General features: G+C 37.3%; 1 protein-coding gene across 8 annotated transcripts in view; it reads left to right on the forward strand.

Annotated features, from left to right (window-relative positions):
* Positions 1–13,656: 13,656 nt before the first annotated feature.
* ADRA1A (adrenoceptor alpha 1A) overlaps positions 13,657–14,626 on the forward strand; it is a 109,182-nt gene continuing 108,212 nt past the window's right edge. For 4 of the 8 annotated variants that reach the window (XR_003321648.4, XM_026518958.4, XM_048212137.2 and 1 more), the window contains exons 1-2: positions 13,953–14,050; positions 14,140–14,306. The gene's annotated coding sequence lies outside the window, so the exon portion shown is untranslated. Of the gene's footprint in view, positions 14,307–14,626 lie in introns of all 8 variants that reach the window. The other 4 variants (XM_044391156.3, XM_026518957.4, XM_057310196.1 and 1 more) reach the window with 3 other exon arrangements.

Below are 14,626 nucleotides of genomic sequence, written 5' to 3' on the forward strand. Positions count from 1 at the left end.
TAAAGAAGATTTTGTATATATATGAAATACTATTCAGCCATGAGAAAGAAGAAAACTGCCATTTGCAAAAACATGGATGGACCTTGAGGACATTATGCTAAGTAAAACAAGTCAGACAGAGAAAGACAAGTACTGTATGATATTGCTTATATGTGGAATCTAGAAAAAAAAAGAATTAGAAAATACAGAGAGTGGAATGGTTGGGGAGATGGGGAAATGGAAGAAATATTTAAGGTTACATACTTGAAACTAGTAGATAAATAAATCCTGGAGATCTACTACACTGTATAGTGATTATAGACAACAAAAGTGTATTATAAACATTAAACTGGCTAAGAGACTAGATCTTAATTGTTTCCACAACAAGAAGAAATGATAATTATGCGATGTGACAGAGATATTAGCTAATGCTCCAAGGGCAACCATTTGCAATATGAATATACCAAATTTTTAAAAAATGGGAAAAATCATTTGCAAACCACACATCCAACAAAGAAATAGTATCTATATCTATCTACCTATCTATCTATGTATCTATCATCTATTTACCTATCTTCATATCTTTAAACTCAATAGTAAAAAAAAAAAAACCCAAACAATCCAATTCGAATAGAAAATGGGAAAGAGACATGAAGAGACATTCAGTAAAATCACTGAAGAAGAAATGCAGATGGCACATGAGCACATAGAAAGATGTTTAACATCACTAACCATCAAGGAAATACAAAACAAAACCACAGTGAGATATTGCTACACACCTAGCAAGGTGTTTGAAATAAAAAAAAAGAGTGATAGTACCAAATGCTGGTGGAATATAGAGAAACTGGATTATTCATGCATTAACTGATGGTAATGTAAAATGGTACTGCCACTCTGGAAAATAGTTTGACAGTTTTCTTTACAAAATTAAGTATATACTAGAGGAGAACACAGGCAGCAACCTCTCTGACCTCAGCTGCAGCAACTTCTTGCTAGACACATCTCCAAAGGCAAGGGAAACAAAGGCAAAATGAACCATTGGGACTTCACCAAGATAAAAGTCTTTTGCACAGAAAAGGAAACAGTTAACAAAACCAAAAGCCAAAGGACAGAATGGGAGAAGATATTTGCAAATGTCTTACTAGATAAAGTGCTAGGATCATGATCCTATAAAGAACTTGTCAAACTCAGTACCCTAAGAACAAATAATGCAATCAAGAAATGAGCATAAGACACAGAATTTTCTCCAAAAAAGACATACAAATAACCAACAGACACACAAAAAAGTGCTCAACATCACTCGGCATCAGGGAAATACAAATCAAAACCACAATGAGATACCACCTCACACCAGTCAGAATAGCTAAAATTAACAAGTCAGGAAATGACAGATGTTGGTGAGGATGCAGAGAAAGGGAACCCCTCTCACACTGTTGGTGGGAATGCAAGCTGGTACAGCCACTCTGGAAAACAGTATGGAGGTTCCTCAAGAAGTTGAAAATAGAGCTACCCTATGACCCAGCAAATGCACTACTAGGTATTTATCCCAAAGATACAAATGCAATGACCCAAAGAGGCACCTTCTCCCTAATGTTTATAGCAGCAATGTTCACAATTGCCAAATTATGGAAAGAGCCCAGATGTCCACTGACAGATGAATGGTTAGAGAAGATGTCGTATATATATACAACAGAATATTACTCAGCCATCAAAAAAATGAAATCTTGCCATTTGCAATGACATGGATGGAACTAGAGAGTATTATGCTAAGTGAAAAAAGTCAGTCAGAGAAAGACACTTATATGATTTCACTCATGTGTTTCATTTAAGAACCAAACAGAGGAGCATAGGGGAAAGGAGTGAAAAATAAAACAAGATGAAATCAGAGAGGGAGACAAACCATAAGAGATTCTTAATCATAGGAAACAAACTGAGGGTTGCTGGAGGGGAGGGGAGTGGGAGGATGGGATAATTGGGTGATGGACATTAAGGAGGGCACGTGATGTAAAGAGCACTAGGTGTTATATAGGACTGATGAATCACTGAACTCTACCTTTGAAACTCATGATACACTATATGCTAATTAATTGGATTTAAATACATTAAGAAGAAAAAAACCTAAATGTCTACTTACCATACAACCCAACAATTGTACTCTTCAGCATTTATCTCAGGAATGGGAAACCTCACATTCACATAAAAACCTATACACAAATGGTTAAGGCACATTTATTTGTAATGGCCCTAAACTAAAAACATCCCATATGTCCTTCAAAAGGTGAATGGTTAAACTAATTGTAGGACATCTATACCATGGAATACTGTTCAGCAGTATAAAGAGGGATTAATTATTGTTACATGCAACTACTTCAATAAATATCTAAGGTATTATGTTGAGTCATAAAGTTAAAGCTAGAAAGGTCACATACTGCATAAATCCTTTTATAATATTTTGAAATAACAAGTTTTTAGAAATGGAAAAGAGTGAGTTGTCAGGAGAATGGACCAGGTGGGCTGGGAAAGAGAATGTGAGTGTCTATAAAAGGGCAACATGAGGGATCCTTAAGGGCATGTAACTATTCTGTATCTTGATTCTGTCAATATCAACATCCTGGTTGTAATATTGTACCATGGTTTTTCAAGACATTATCAATGTGGAAACTGGGTAAAAGGTACATGGGATCTGTCTATATTATTTCTCACAACTGTATGTGATCTACAACTACTTAAACATAAAAAGGTTAATTAGAGAAACTAATTAAAGAAAAATCCCCATGAAATTAAGGTGTATTTACAACTGAATAAAGGACAGATATCAAACTTCTATAATATACCTAAAGTGACACTTATAAATCCATTTTAAAGTATAAAGATTGAAATTAGTTGTTCAACACGAGAAACCTAAAATATTACTGGCAAGGTAAACCCCAAAGGTGATAGAAAGAAGAAAAGAGAGTAAAGATAATGGCAGAAATTAATACAGTAGATAGAAATAAGCAAAAAAAACAAAAACAAAAGCCACAAAGACATAACCAACAAAATCACAACCAGCGTTTTGGGGAAAAAAAAAAGCAGAACTTTTACAGGAATAATTAAGAAATAGGAGAGAAAGGGCATTTAAACAGTATTAGGGGAAAAAAGACATATAAGTAGAGTATATATTTCAAAAGTTGTAAGACAATGTCATGAAAATGTTTATGCCAATAACTATCAAAAGTCATATTAAAATGTAACATAACAAAAAATTAAAACCAGAGTAAACTATAACTACTGAAGAAATAAAACTGGTTGGATACCAACAAAGTCATTAAAATTTCAATGACATTTCTAACTTCTGGAAACGGTAGAGCATTTCTGTCATAGTAATCTTTCTGCATAGAACAATTGTAAATCCTAGATTACATATATGTGTGTGTGTGTGTGTGAATGTATGTACAATACAGACAGACACCCACAGTTATTCTCATTTGTGATAGTTATATTCTATAAAGTCACTGCAAACACTGAATTACCAAGTACTGAACCATTGTTCCTATGGAAAATATAGGGTTAGGTTCTCTGGTCACAGCATTTTCATCAACTGATCAATATGTAACTTTGTTATATGTGTATTAATGTTTAAAGACACCTTATTTCATATATATATATATATATATATATATATATATATATATATATATACTTGAACAAAGCTAATCTAACACATGATTTTGTCCATAAGGCACATCGCAACCTTATCACACTTAGGAACACTAAAGAGCATGTTGAGACTACGCTTGGGGGCCATTTTAAACAATGTAACCACCACCAAAAAGCACAAAAATGCAGAAATGTGGCCCCAAGTAGACCACAAAAGGAACACTTGTTTATAGTATGGAGCTCAAACACAATGGTAGAGCATCAAGTTTGACCTCAACTGGGGGCATACAGTGACTCAGATATTTTGCTGTTCTGTATAAGTCCATGAATGACTGCAAAAACATAATGAATGTTCATTTAAGGGTTACTAATAAATTTTAGCAAGTAGTTGAATTTGCAAATGTGGAATTTGCAAATAATGAGGATTGACTATATGTCTACAAATTATATGAAGGTACTCTATATAAAGTGACCCCAGAAGGGCAGAAAATGAAGGAAAATCCATCTTTTAAAGAAATTGCAGTAGGTGAGATTGTTTATCTTTGCTGTTTGCCTTATGGCACTTCCCAGTCCTTGCTGAATAGGGTGATGGAAGTCTCCAGTTTTACCTGCTTGAAGTGTTAGAATACAGAATTCAAAGCTGACAGAGTAGTTGAAAAATTAAGAGGGGAAATCCCCAAAAGGAGAATGGTACGAAGGACATGAGCAACAAAATCTACATATAAAATCTGCTTAAATCCTTGTCTGAGTGCTGACCTACTGCTGTACAGGGAAGCCTCCATGGAACTCTGTGAAAACTAAGATGGAACCTAAAATAAATGAGAGGGAATTTTGGCTGCTGCCTAACACAAAGGAGACAAAATTTAGAGTTGGAGTCCTGGCAAACTAATTGCCTGCTGAAACAAAAATCAACACTCTCGGGAAGAACATAGCTAAATCCAGTTCCTAAAAGGTATTTACATAATGTCCAGTATAAAATAAAAATGTCTAGACATTTGAAGAAGTATGAAAATGTGATCTGTATTCAAGGGGGGAACAGGAAATAAAAATTAATTCCATAATGACTCAAATGTTGAAATTAGCAGAAAAAGATTTATAACAACTATTATAGATATATTAAAATACTTAAAGGAAAATATAGTTATAGTGAATTAACACATGAGGAATCTTTTTTTTTTTTAAGTGGGCATGAAACCTAACCCAGGGCTTGAACTCACCACCCTGAGATCAAGACTTGAGCTGAAATCAAGAGTCAGTCACTTAATCGACTGAGCCACCCAGGCACCCCAACAAGTGAGGAATCTTAACAAATAAATTAAGACTATAAAAAAATATACATATGGGAATTCTGAAAATAAAAAAGTACACTAACAAATTTTAAATTTTTGGATGGCCTAACAGTGTATTGGAGATGGCAGAAAAGAAGAGTCAGTTAACTTGAATATAGATCAATAGAAAATTTCCAATCTAAAAAACAGAGAGGAAAAGGAAAATCAACATAGCCTTGGGGACTAGTGAGATAACACCAAGTGGTCTGACATGCATGTGATGGAAATTCCAGAAAAAAAGAGAGAGAAAATGGGGTTGAAAAATACCTTTGAAGAAATTTTCTGAAGGGTAATGAAAAACCCAAATTTACAGATCCAAGAAACTCAGCAAGATAAATATAAATAAAGCCATACCTAGACAAGTTGCTGAAATCCAAAAAGAAAGAGAAAATCTTAAAATCAGCTAGAGAAGATTATATACTAACTACACTGAAAGAATGATATAAATTTGGCTGACTTCTCAGAAACAATGGAAATTAGAAGACAATAGAACATACACACTCCGGAAAATAATCTCAGTCCGTTAATACATTTTATAGTATTCGCTCCCAATTAAAATTGTAATTTAACATTGCCCTTTTGTCACTTTTATCATACTGAATAGTAGCAAATATTAATGTAGTTAAATTTATCAATTTTTCTCAAAGATTCTATTTTTTGTGTCTTATTTGAAACACATTTCCCAGAGGTGCCTGGGTGGTGCACTCAGTTAAGCCTCTTACTCTTGGTTTCGGCTCAGGTCATAATCTCAGAGTTGTGAGATTGAGCCGCGCATCGGCTCAACATGGAGTCTGCTTAAGATTCTCTCTTTCTCTCCCTCTGCCCCTCCCCACCTAAAACAAATACATGAATCTTTAAAAAAAATAATAATAAAATAAATAAAAAACATTTCCCAAATCTTAGTGTAAAAATATATCTCATAAAATTTTTATTTGTTTAAAATTTTATTTTTTATATTTAGATTTTTAGTTTTATTATTTTTGTGTATTTACTTTTTCCATATAAAGAACCAAATGTCCAAGCACCACCAATGAATTTTCCTCTGTTAAATCCTTTTCAATATGCAATATTTTTCTTGTTTAGAAGCTGGCCAATATAGGAAGTAACAAATTGAGCATCTCACCAAGAAATTTAATCAAGATCAACAATCCTTGTGGACATTTTAGTTTCCCCAATGTTCCCATTATAGTCATTGCCTTGATTATCCATTTTACTTTTTCCTTTTTTTAAAGACTGATTGATTGATTGATTGATTTGAGAGAGAGAGAGAGAGCAAGCATAGGAGCAGGGGGAGGGGCAGAGGGAGAGAAAGAGAGAAAATCTCAAGAAGACTCCCTGCTGAGCACAGAGCTTGACTTGGGGCTCTATCTCACAACCCTGAGATCATGCATGACCTGAGCCAAAATCAAGTCAGACGCTCAGCCAACTGCATCAGGCAGGCACACCCATTTTTTTGACATAGACCCTTGGTCAGTACATGATTTCTGTCTATGGGAACTGAGAAGTACAAATATGGCTGGAGAGAAAGACAAAGGGTTTTGCCTTGAAGTTGAGTTTATGCAGCAAGTGCATTTTTTAACTTAGATTTTGTGTTTTTCCGGGGAGCCATGAAGAGAAGGATAATGGAAACTAAACTCTCTATACTATTCTCAATTGATATTTAGTTTGCTTCGTTAAAAATTTACTTTCTCATATTTGGAAACTCACTTGTCACTGAAAACATCAAATAGATGCTCAGGATCCTTATCCAGGTGGTTTTTTTCCCCCTAAATTTTTCTCTGTTGATAACTTAACTCTTCTTTCCAAGAATTTCCAATTTACAATTGGTTTCTGATAAAATCAAATAGGCCTGACTTCTGATTTTTTTTTTCCCTTATGGCTCGTTTTAACTTTCTTAACTGGATTCATTTGATTACTAGAAGTAAATAAAAATGATAATGGTGGTTTCAGAAAGTGAAAAAAAAACAGTAAAAGTTGTTTTGTTTTGCTTTTTCTGATGCTGAGCAGAGGAACAAGACCATGTTGTCAATTTATGCGCCATGACTTATAAAAGGCAAAAAAACTGCATTAAAGCAGTTAAATTAATAAGAATAGATACAAAACCTCTGATTACTTATCCAGAACTTAAGATTATCCTTCCATAAGAGAGAAGAGGCACTCCTTTTCAGACTTGAGAATTATCATATATTTTCTGCTCAACTTCAGCCAGAGGAAATCAAGGGATCTCTCCTCAATGCTTACCATGCAAGATTTTCATTTTAGAATAATTTTAAAACTAGTGCAAACTTATACTGCTTCATATGGGTTAAATTCAGTCATGCCAAAAATCCTAAGTATGGAAGGAAAACTCCTTGAGTCGAGAGGAATAAGGAAGCTCCTTTAGGTTCTTTCATGAGTTCAACCACTCTGACCATGAAGAAAAATCATTGACCAGTAAACGCCTATAAAATATGTACAAAATATTGGGCAGAGAGATTGCCAAGGTATAAATATGTGACTTTCTGTTGATTATGAGAGAACTTATGTGGACAGCCTCTCTCTTTATAGAACTCATGAAATCTTTTACCTTAAATATATGTGACAGGAAGAAATGACAACAAATATCCCAAGACTGAAATCCTTAATGTATATTTTAGGTCCTTCTAAAAACAGACGCCAAGACACGATTAATTATGCAAAAGATTTATTGGAGAAATTCCTGTGAAGAAAAAAGGAGGACTTGAAGAAGGAGATCCTTCAGACTACAATCCGAGTCAAAATCTATAAAGTGGAGGGGAGGAGAGGAGGATGGGAAAGAAACGTGTCAGACTGTTGCCGTTATAAGAAAGCTTTGGCTGACTGATGGAAAGTCCCTAAGACAGTCTCCAGTTAGCAAATCCCGTGTTTAGTAATAATGGGTCTGCATTAGAACCTCTGCCGTACCGAGCCACTGGTTGGGAGCAGCCTGTAGAAGTGTGGCATGAGCACAGGGATACATCCCGAAGGACAAAATATGAGACTGTCATTCAGTTATGTCCAATTATGCCACAGGAGATCTGAGGGGTACATTATTATGGCCGCCATGATATATAAAGAGATTTTATAAATGCATAAGATAAAAGGGGAAGATACCAATACAAAAATGGGCAATGGACATTATACTAAATCGCCTACTCAGACCTCTTTCCCCTTTCTATGCTCTTCTCTGCACTGCAGGAGCTGCAAGAATCTCCGTCAGCAGGATTCTGGTTACAACGCACCAATGAGAGGAACTCCTATGAAGTTTTGAAAGTAAAACGGAGCAGAAGCCACTGTTGGTCCTGCAACCGTGTTGTGCGGGAAGGAAGGCTTCAGCCAACAGCACCTGCAGGTGCTTCTGGGTGTCCTGCACATTCTTGATGCTTCAGGCAGCTGAGGTCATCATTGTGGTTTCCTGATACTCCTGTCCTTCCAGATTTCCTGAAAGCAAATAGCAGTTTTCCCTGGCCTGTTTCTTAATCTTTTCTGTTTTATAAGCCTCTAATTCCTTGTGTTAAATCACTGCCTGGTTGAAATATCTACATCAGTTTCTGACTAAATCCTGACTGATAGAAACATGGACAAGCAAATCACAAAATAAATGGAAATGTCAAATAAATGTATGAAAATATGCTCATCATTAAAGAATAAGAACTTTTAAATGGGATATTTCTTACTTATCAAATTGGCTAAGGTTTATTTCATTTATATATTTAGGTACTTGTCTGTTTTCTTATAAATACTCAAGATTGGCAAGAAGCAAAAACAAAACAAAACAAAACAGAAAACAGTTTCTGTCATACACTGTTATGAGTTTACATTTTGTATTTACATTCATAAAACCTTCCTAGAAGGCAATATATTATAATCTCTTAAATGCTCCTAAATTTTGATTCTCTAATTTCACTTATAGAAGTTAATCTAAAGAAAAAACAGAGGAAAGCATTATATATGAGTATTTATCACAGTATAAGTTATAAATCAGACATTTTTGGAAAACCTAAATATCCAAATAGTTAAATTTATCATGACATATATACTAATGGAATTCCTATCCAGCCACTGTAAATCATATTCTTGCAAAAATTTAATAATATGAGTTTGTGTTCATAAAATAACATTAAATGAAAAAGGAGGATATATAATGGTAGATACAATATGATCACAGTATTACATAAAGTATTGCATGTAATGCATATATATACACATTATATATACACACCATAAATACATATATATATTTCAGATATGTATTATATTATTTACACACATGGGGAAAATGGCAAAATATCAAATCCTAAACAGTGGCTATTTCTCCAATGGCAGAATTACAGATAAGTCTTATTTTTTGTGTATTTCCAACTTTTTAAAATGTGCTATTATCAGCATGGTCAATAAGCATTTTAATGTGCCCATAGAAGTTCATCAGCAGGTGGAGAAATGAAATGAAGCATTTCTACATTTGGTACAGATACTGATTTTGGTGTTTCACCTCCCTTTTAGAGAATATTTGACAAATTTGATTGATAACTCACATTTGCTACACAAGAGCAAAGATTTATTGTTTTAAAGAAATAATTTACCTGGGCTACCTATAGACTGACTTGACCCCGTTTTCCCACTGTAATCTACCACGTAGGGATGGGATGCACGACTCATATGAGACTTGCAACAAGTTATTTTCCCAGGGCAGTGAAAATGAGCAGGACAAATGATGACAAGGGCCAAGTTGTTATCCCATCCAAGGCTTCCCCCCGTTGTGTCTGTGCACCATGCAGTTTTCTCAGTTCGATAAAGGATTAGAACACAATGCTTGTTTAGAGAATTGTGACTTGATACCACATCAGTATCATTCTGAGCAATGTTTTTCATTTTCCTCCCACTTTAACTTTTTAAGCCTTAAGAGAATTAGTTGAAAAGCCAGGTCTTTTTGGAAGATACTAACATTAAGCCCTCTACTCTGTCACTGGGAATCATAAGCCTAGGAAAACAGCTCATAATTCCATGGTGTATTGTCTTCTAAGATAATGATTGATGGATTTTTTTTTTCTTCTTAAAGCCTCCTATACTTGGTGAGTTTCTCACGAGTCACAGAGTTCTGCCAACCGAAGGTATTCGGTGTATGTTGATGGCAAGCTCTTCTCCAATTAGACCACAGTGTCTCTGAACGCATACACACCAGCACACACACATGCATGCATGCACATACCTACAGACACACACACACACACACACACACACACACACACACATTCTGTTGTACAGCTTTTGTTGACTTACTTTCCTCACTTCTGCCTACAAATCTGACTCCTGGTTATCCTGCAAGCCCCACACCAAGCCATAGCTTCCCATGAGCCTTCCTGAACCTCCTCTGCAATGAATTTCTCAGCTTCCACCACACCCTAAGTCTAGAGAGTAGCACCCTTAGGTCCAGGCAAGAGGACCCATAACTTGGGTTTGGGGCTTTAGAGATCCCAGAATCATTAAGACTATAGGACTGAGGTTAATATCTCTGACCGGGGCCTACACCCTTCTTCTTAGATTATGCTCTGGGACCCAGAATCTTCTGCTCCAAATGGCCACACAACCACTTTCAGGGCCTTAGGCCTTTTTCCTGGGCCCATCTTCTCAAGGGCAGACCACATGACAGGCCGTGGCCAAAGTCAAGGGACTACGTGGATGTATGGACTGAAGTATTTGCACATATTTTCATGGCCTTTCAAGATGTGGGACAAGGGGGAGTGAGGAGGAAGCAGGAGTCACCTGTGGCCAGGGCCACTCCCCCGCTTCACTTTGTTGGGTCACTCCGCTTATAGCAGTGGGCTTGGGAGTAATTCTCAGGTCATTGCACAGATTTCTCCAGCTGAATACATTGTGCTCATGTTAAATGTGGGATTGGGGTCACTCTGGATTAGAAGTATGTTTCACTGTAAAGTAGCACACAAAATGAAAAGAAAGGGAAAGGGTTAATAAGATTACTAACAAAAGGGTGGATAAGCTCCAGGAGATATAATTTCACTCGGTCCTCACAACAACCTTGGGGGATTTAACTGTGTCCCTTTAAAAATTAGGAAGTCGAGGCTCAGAAAAGCTGGGTTTTGCCCCCGGTCTTTCAGGAGTACAGGGACAGCATCTCTATGACTCTATAGCCTACTCCGTCTTCACGCCACCTCCCCATGGATCTCTCAACACCTTCTGGGACATGCACCTCAACTAGTCTTTAAAGAGTAACCCACAGATGGAAAGTTCTCTGTTTGTGGGTCTATGGTTAGCCAGGCAAAATTGGTTCCGAGAATTAGTGGCGTAAAGACTGATGTTCACTGGCTGAGAAGGAGATTTGAAAGACCTACCTGGCAGTGTGTAGGGACCAAGCTGCAAAAAAAGAGTTGGTCTTTTAAGCCTTGCTCTAGCTAGTCAGCTGGTGGGGGAAAGGAGGGGTTGCCTGCTTGTTTGTCGGGGGCTGGTGGACTGGGAGTTCCAAAGACCTTTGTTACATTCTAACCTTGCAGAACTGAGCAATTTGGGGTTGCTTTTCTTGCTGATAACACTACTTCCCTTATCTACCGTAGAACAGATCTTAATAGAAAGCTCACCTTCATGGTAAAAGGTTAGTGAATATGAAATTTAACAATAATATATCTCTCTGGTGGATGGGATTTCTAAAGAACATACGTTATATACATATTTGAAGATGAGATGTAAGGGGTTACAGGGAATTATAGTCCAGCTCTCCCTTCCTGAGTGGACTGAATCCCAGAGGGAGCAAGCGCCTTTGTTACTTAACTAGAGTGAACCCAGATTTCCTCTATCCTTATCCACTATGCTTCTTCTACGACCTGAAATTCAGTTTACAGATGAGCAAACCATTTTTGTATATATTTTTAAAATAATATTCAAGTCAAATAAATTGATATTAAAGTCTAATCAAATGTGATAGGTGTGGGTACTACCCCTAGAAATGTGGGAGGTGGGGTGGCATTGTGTATAAGAGAAAAGGAAATCTAAATATTAGGTCTTTAATGAAGTAGTGCTCCCTGATCTTCCCATGGGCATTCCTCCATGGCATTAGAGGTATGTTTTATTAAAAAGGCCTCCCAAACATCTCCTTGGAAAAAAACAACAATATTAACAAACTTCTGTTCAGGGGAGAGAATTCCAATGTATCCCACTGATCAAAGTTCTCTCTTTGGGGGCGCCTGGGTGGCACAGCGGTTAAGCGTCTGCCTTTGGCTCAGGGCGTGATCCCGGCGTTATGGGATAGAGCCCCACATCAGGCTCCTCCGCTATGAGCCTGCTTCTTCCTCTCCCACTCCCCCTGCTTGTGTTCCCTCTCGCTGGCTGTCTCTATCTCTGTCAAATAAATAAATTAAATTAAATTAAATTTAAAAAAAGTTCTCTCTTTGTTACTGAGTTTAAGAGTACCTAGTAAATACTTTAAGAACAGTGTATTTTGTCTAAATCAATGACGATGAAACAGGATGACGTAGGAGGTGGGAATCAGGGTGAAGAAAATTCTAGTATTTCCCAATATTCCAAAAATGGCTTTATTCAATTGCAAGGTAAACAGAACATAGAACTTACCAGAAAAAAAAAAAGTGTATAAGACTGCTGATGTCAGCTTTTCATATGCCAACTATTAATGAATCAAAGAGAATAAAAAGAGAAGTAACACAAATAACATTCCTTTAAAAAATACATTTTCTTACAAAAACCAGAAGAGAATTTGTGGTACTTTACCAGCCCTAAACCATGTAAGAAACTACAGCAGGACTATAATGCTTTTTAAATACATTTGTGTAAAGGGGATCCCTCTTACACTGTTGGTGGGAATGCAAGTTGGTACAGCCATTTTGGGAAACAGTGTGGAGGGCCTTAAAAAGTTAAAAATTAAGCTACCATATGATCCAGCAATTGCACTACTGGGTATTTACCCCAAAGATACAGATGTAGTGAAGAGAAGGGCCATATGCACCCCAATGTTCATAGCAGCATTGTCCACAATAGCTAAATCATGGAAGGGAGCCGAGATGCCCTTCAACAGATGACGATTAAGAAGATGTGGTCCGTATATACAATGGAATATTACTCTGCCATCAGAAAGCATGGTTACACAACATTTGCAGCAACATGGACAGGACTGGAGGAGATTATGCTAAGTGCAATAAGTCAAGCAGAGAAAGACAATTATCATATGGTTTCCTTCATTTATGGAACATAACAAGTAGGAAGATCAGTAGGAGAGGAAGGGAAGAATGAAGGGGGGGTAAACAGAAGGGGGAATGAAGCATGAGAGACTATGGACTCTGGGAAACAAACTGAGGGTTTCAGAGGGGAGGGGGTTGGGGGATTGGGATAGGTCGGTGACGGGTATTAAGGAGGGCACATATTGCGTGGTGCACTGGGTGTTATACGCAAATAATGAATCATGGAACATTGCATCAAAAACTGGGGATGTACTGTATGGTGACTAATATAAAAAATAAAAATTATTTTTAAAAATCCATTTGTCTAAAGAAATGAGAGATGGATCATATTTAATAAAGTTTAGATATGCTCACTTTGTCTTCCTGGAATCAATTTTACTACAATCAGATTTATTAAATGTTATCTGATTTTACTCTCCTCCTAAAACATCTGCAAATAATATAATTTACCTGCATACTTGGCATAACAACATGTTCTTCTTTAACAGAACCTAGTCCAAGTGTTAATTAAATAAAGCTGTTCTAATGTAACTTTTGGGTCATTTCTTTGAACACACCATACATGCAATAGTATCTGTCTGGCAATTGTCAATTTTTCTTTATTTTAAAAATCGTATCATTTAAAAAGTTATTTACTATGAATAAAAGTCACCCTCCCAACACGCACACATACACAGACACACACCGCTTTTTAAAGTAAAGCGAGAACTTAACCCACTCAAGAGAAGCGGGAAGTGTAAAAAAAAATATGGTTGTGCGCATTCTGCCTGTTGCCGCAGAGTAATACGGTAAACAGCCGATTACCGTACTCGCTGGGGCTACTGCCTGTGTGACGTCAGCGAGAGCTAGCTGCAAAGTTCCTTGCCATTCTTTGCTGATGTCGGGGAGCTGAATATTTAAAGGGTGAATGTGGAGTTCCTGGTGGCTATTCGTTTTTTGTTGCTGTTTTTTTTTTCTTTTCCTATTTTCACTCTTTATTTTAAATTCTGCAGGTAAAGCGGTACTGAGCTGGGAGCTTAAAGACATCTGTGGTGGAGGGGTGAGTCAGCGGGTGCAGAACTAAGAACTGGTTCCTTGGTGAGACGGTCGCCTCTTCCCCCAGCGAGCAGGCTGCAGAGCTGCTCGTGGGACCGAACCTCCGGTCCGCTCCCAGCTCCAGGTGAGTGCGCGGCTGCGCGGGACGCAGGCGTCCAGCAGGGCCGGGTGGGTGAGGGCACATCTCCCTCCCTTCCCGGTGAGCCCGAACCCGCACTTTCTGCTTTTTTCACCCGCCTTGACACCAGCATTCCCACCCCACCCTGTTTCCCTTACGTATTCTAGAAAGTTACCTCCTAGTTAACAAGTGTGTTTTTCAGCCCGTATTAATCGCCCCGAGGTAGAGAAAAGAGGCTTTCTGCAGTTGCTTGCTTTTAGTACCACCTGTGAGCTCTTGAACTTATGATTTTTCACAATAGCCTTCGCCTCTAGGGTCCGGGCTCT

The sequence above is a fragment of the Ursus arctos genome, unplaced genomic scaffold (assembly GCF_023065955.2).
Source record: "Ursus arctos isolate Adak ecotype North America unplaced genomic scaffold, UrsArc2.0 scaffold_11, whole genome shotgun sequence".
Taxonomy (NCBI): domain Eukaryota; kingdom Metazoa; phylum Chordata; class Mammalia; order Carnivora; family Ursidae; genus Ursus; species Ursus arctos.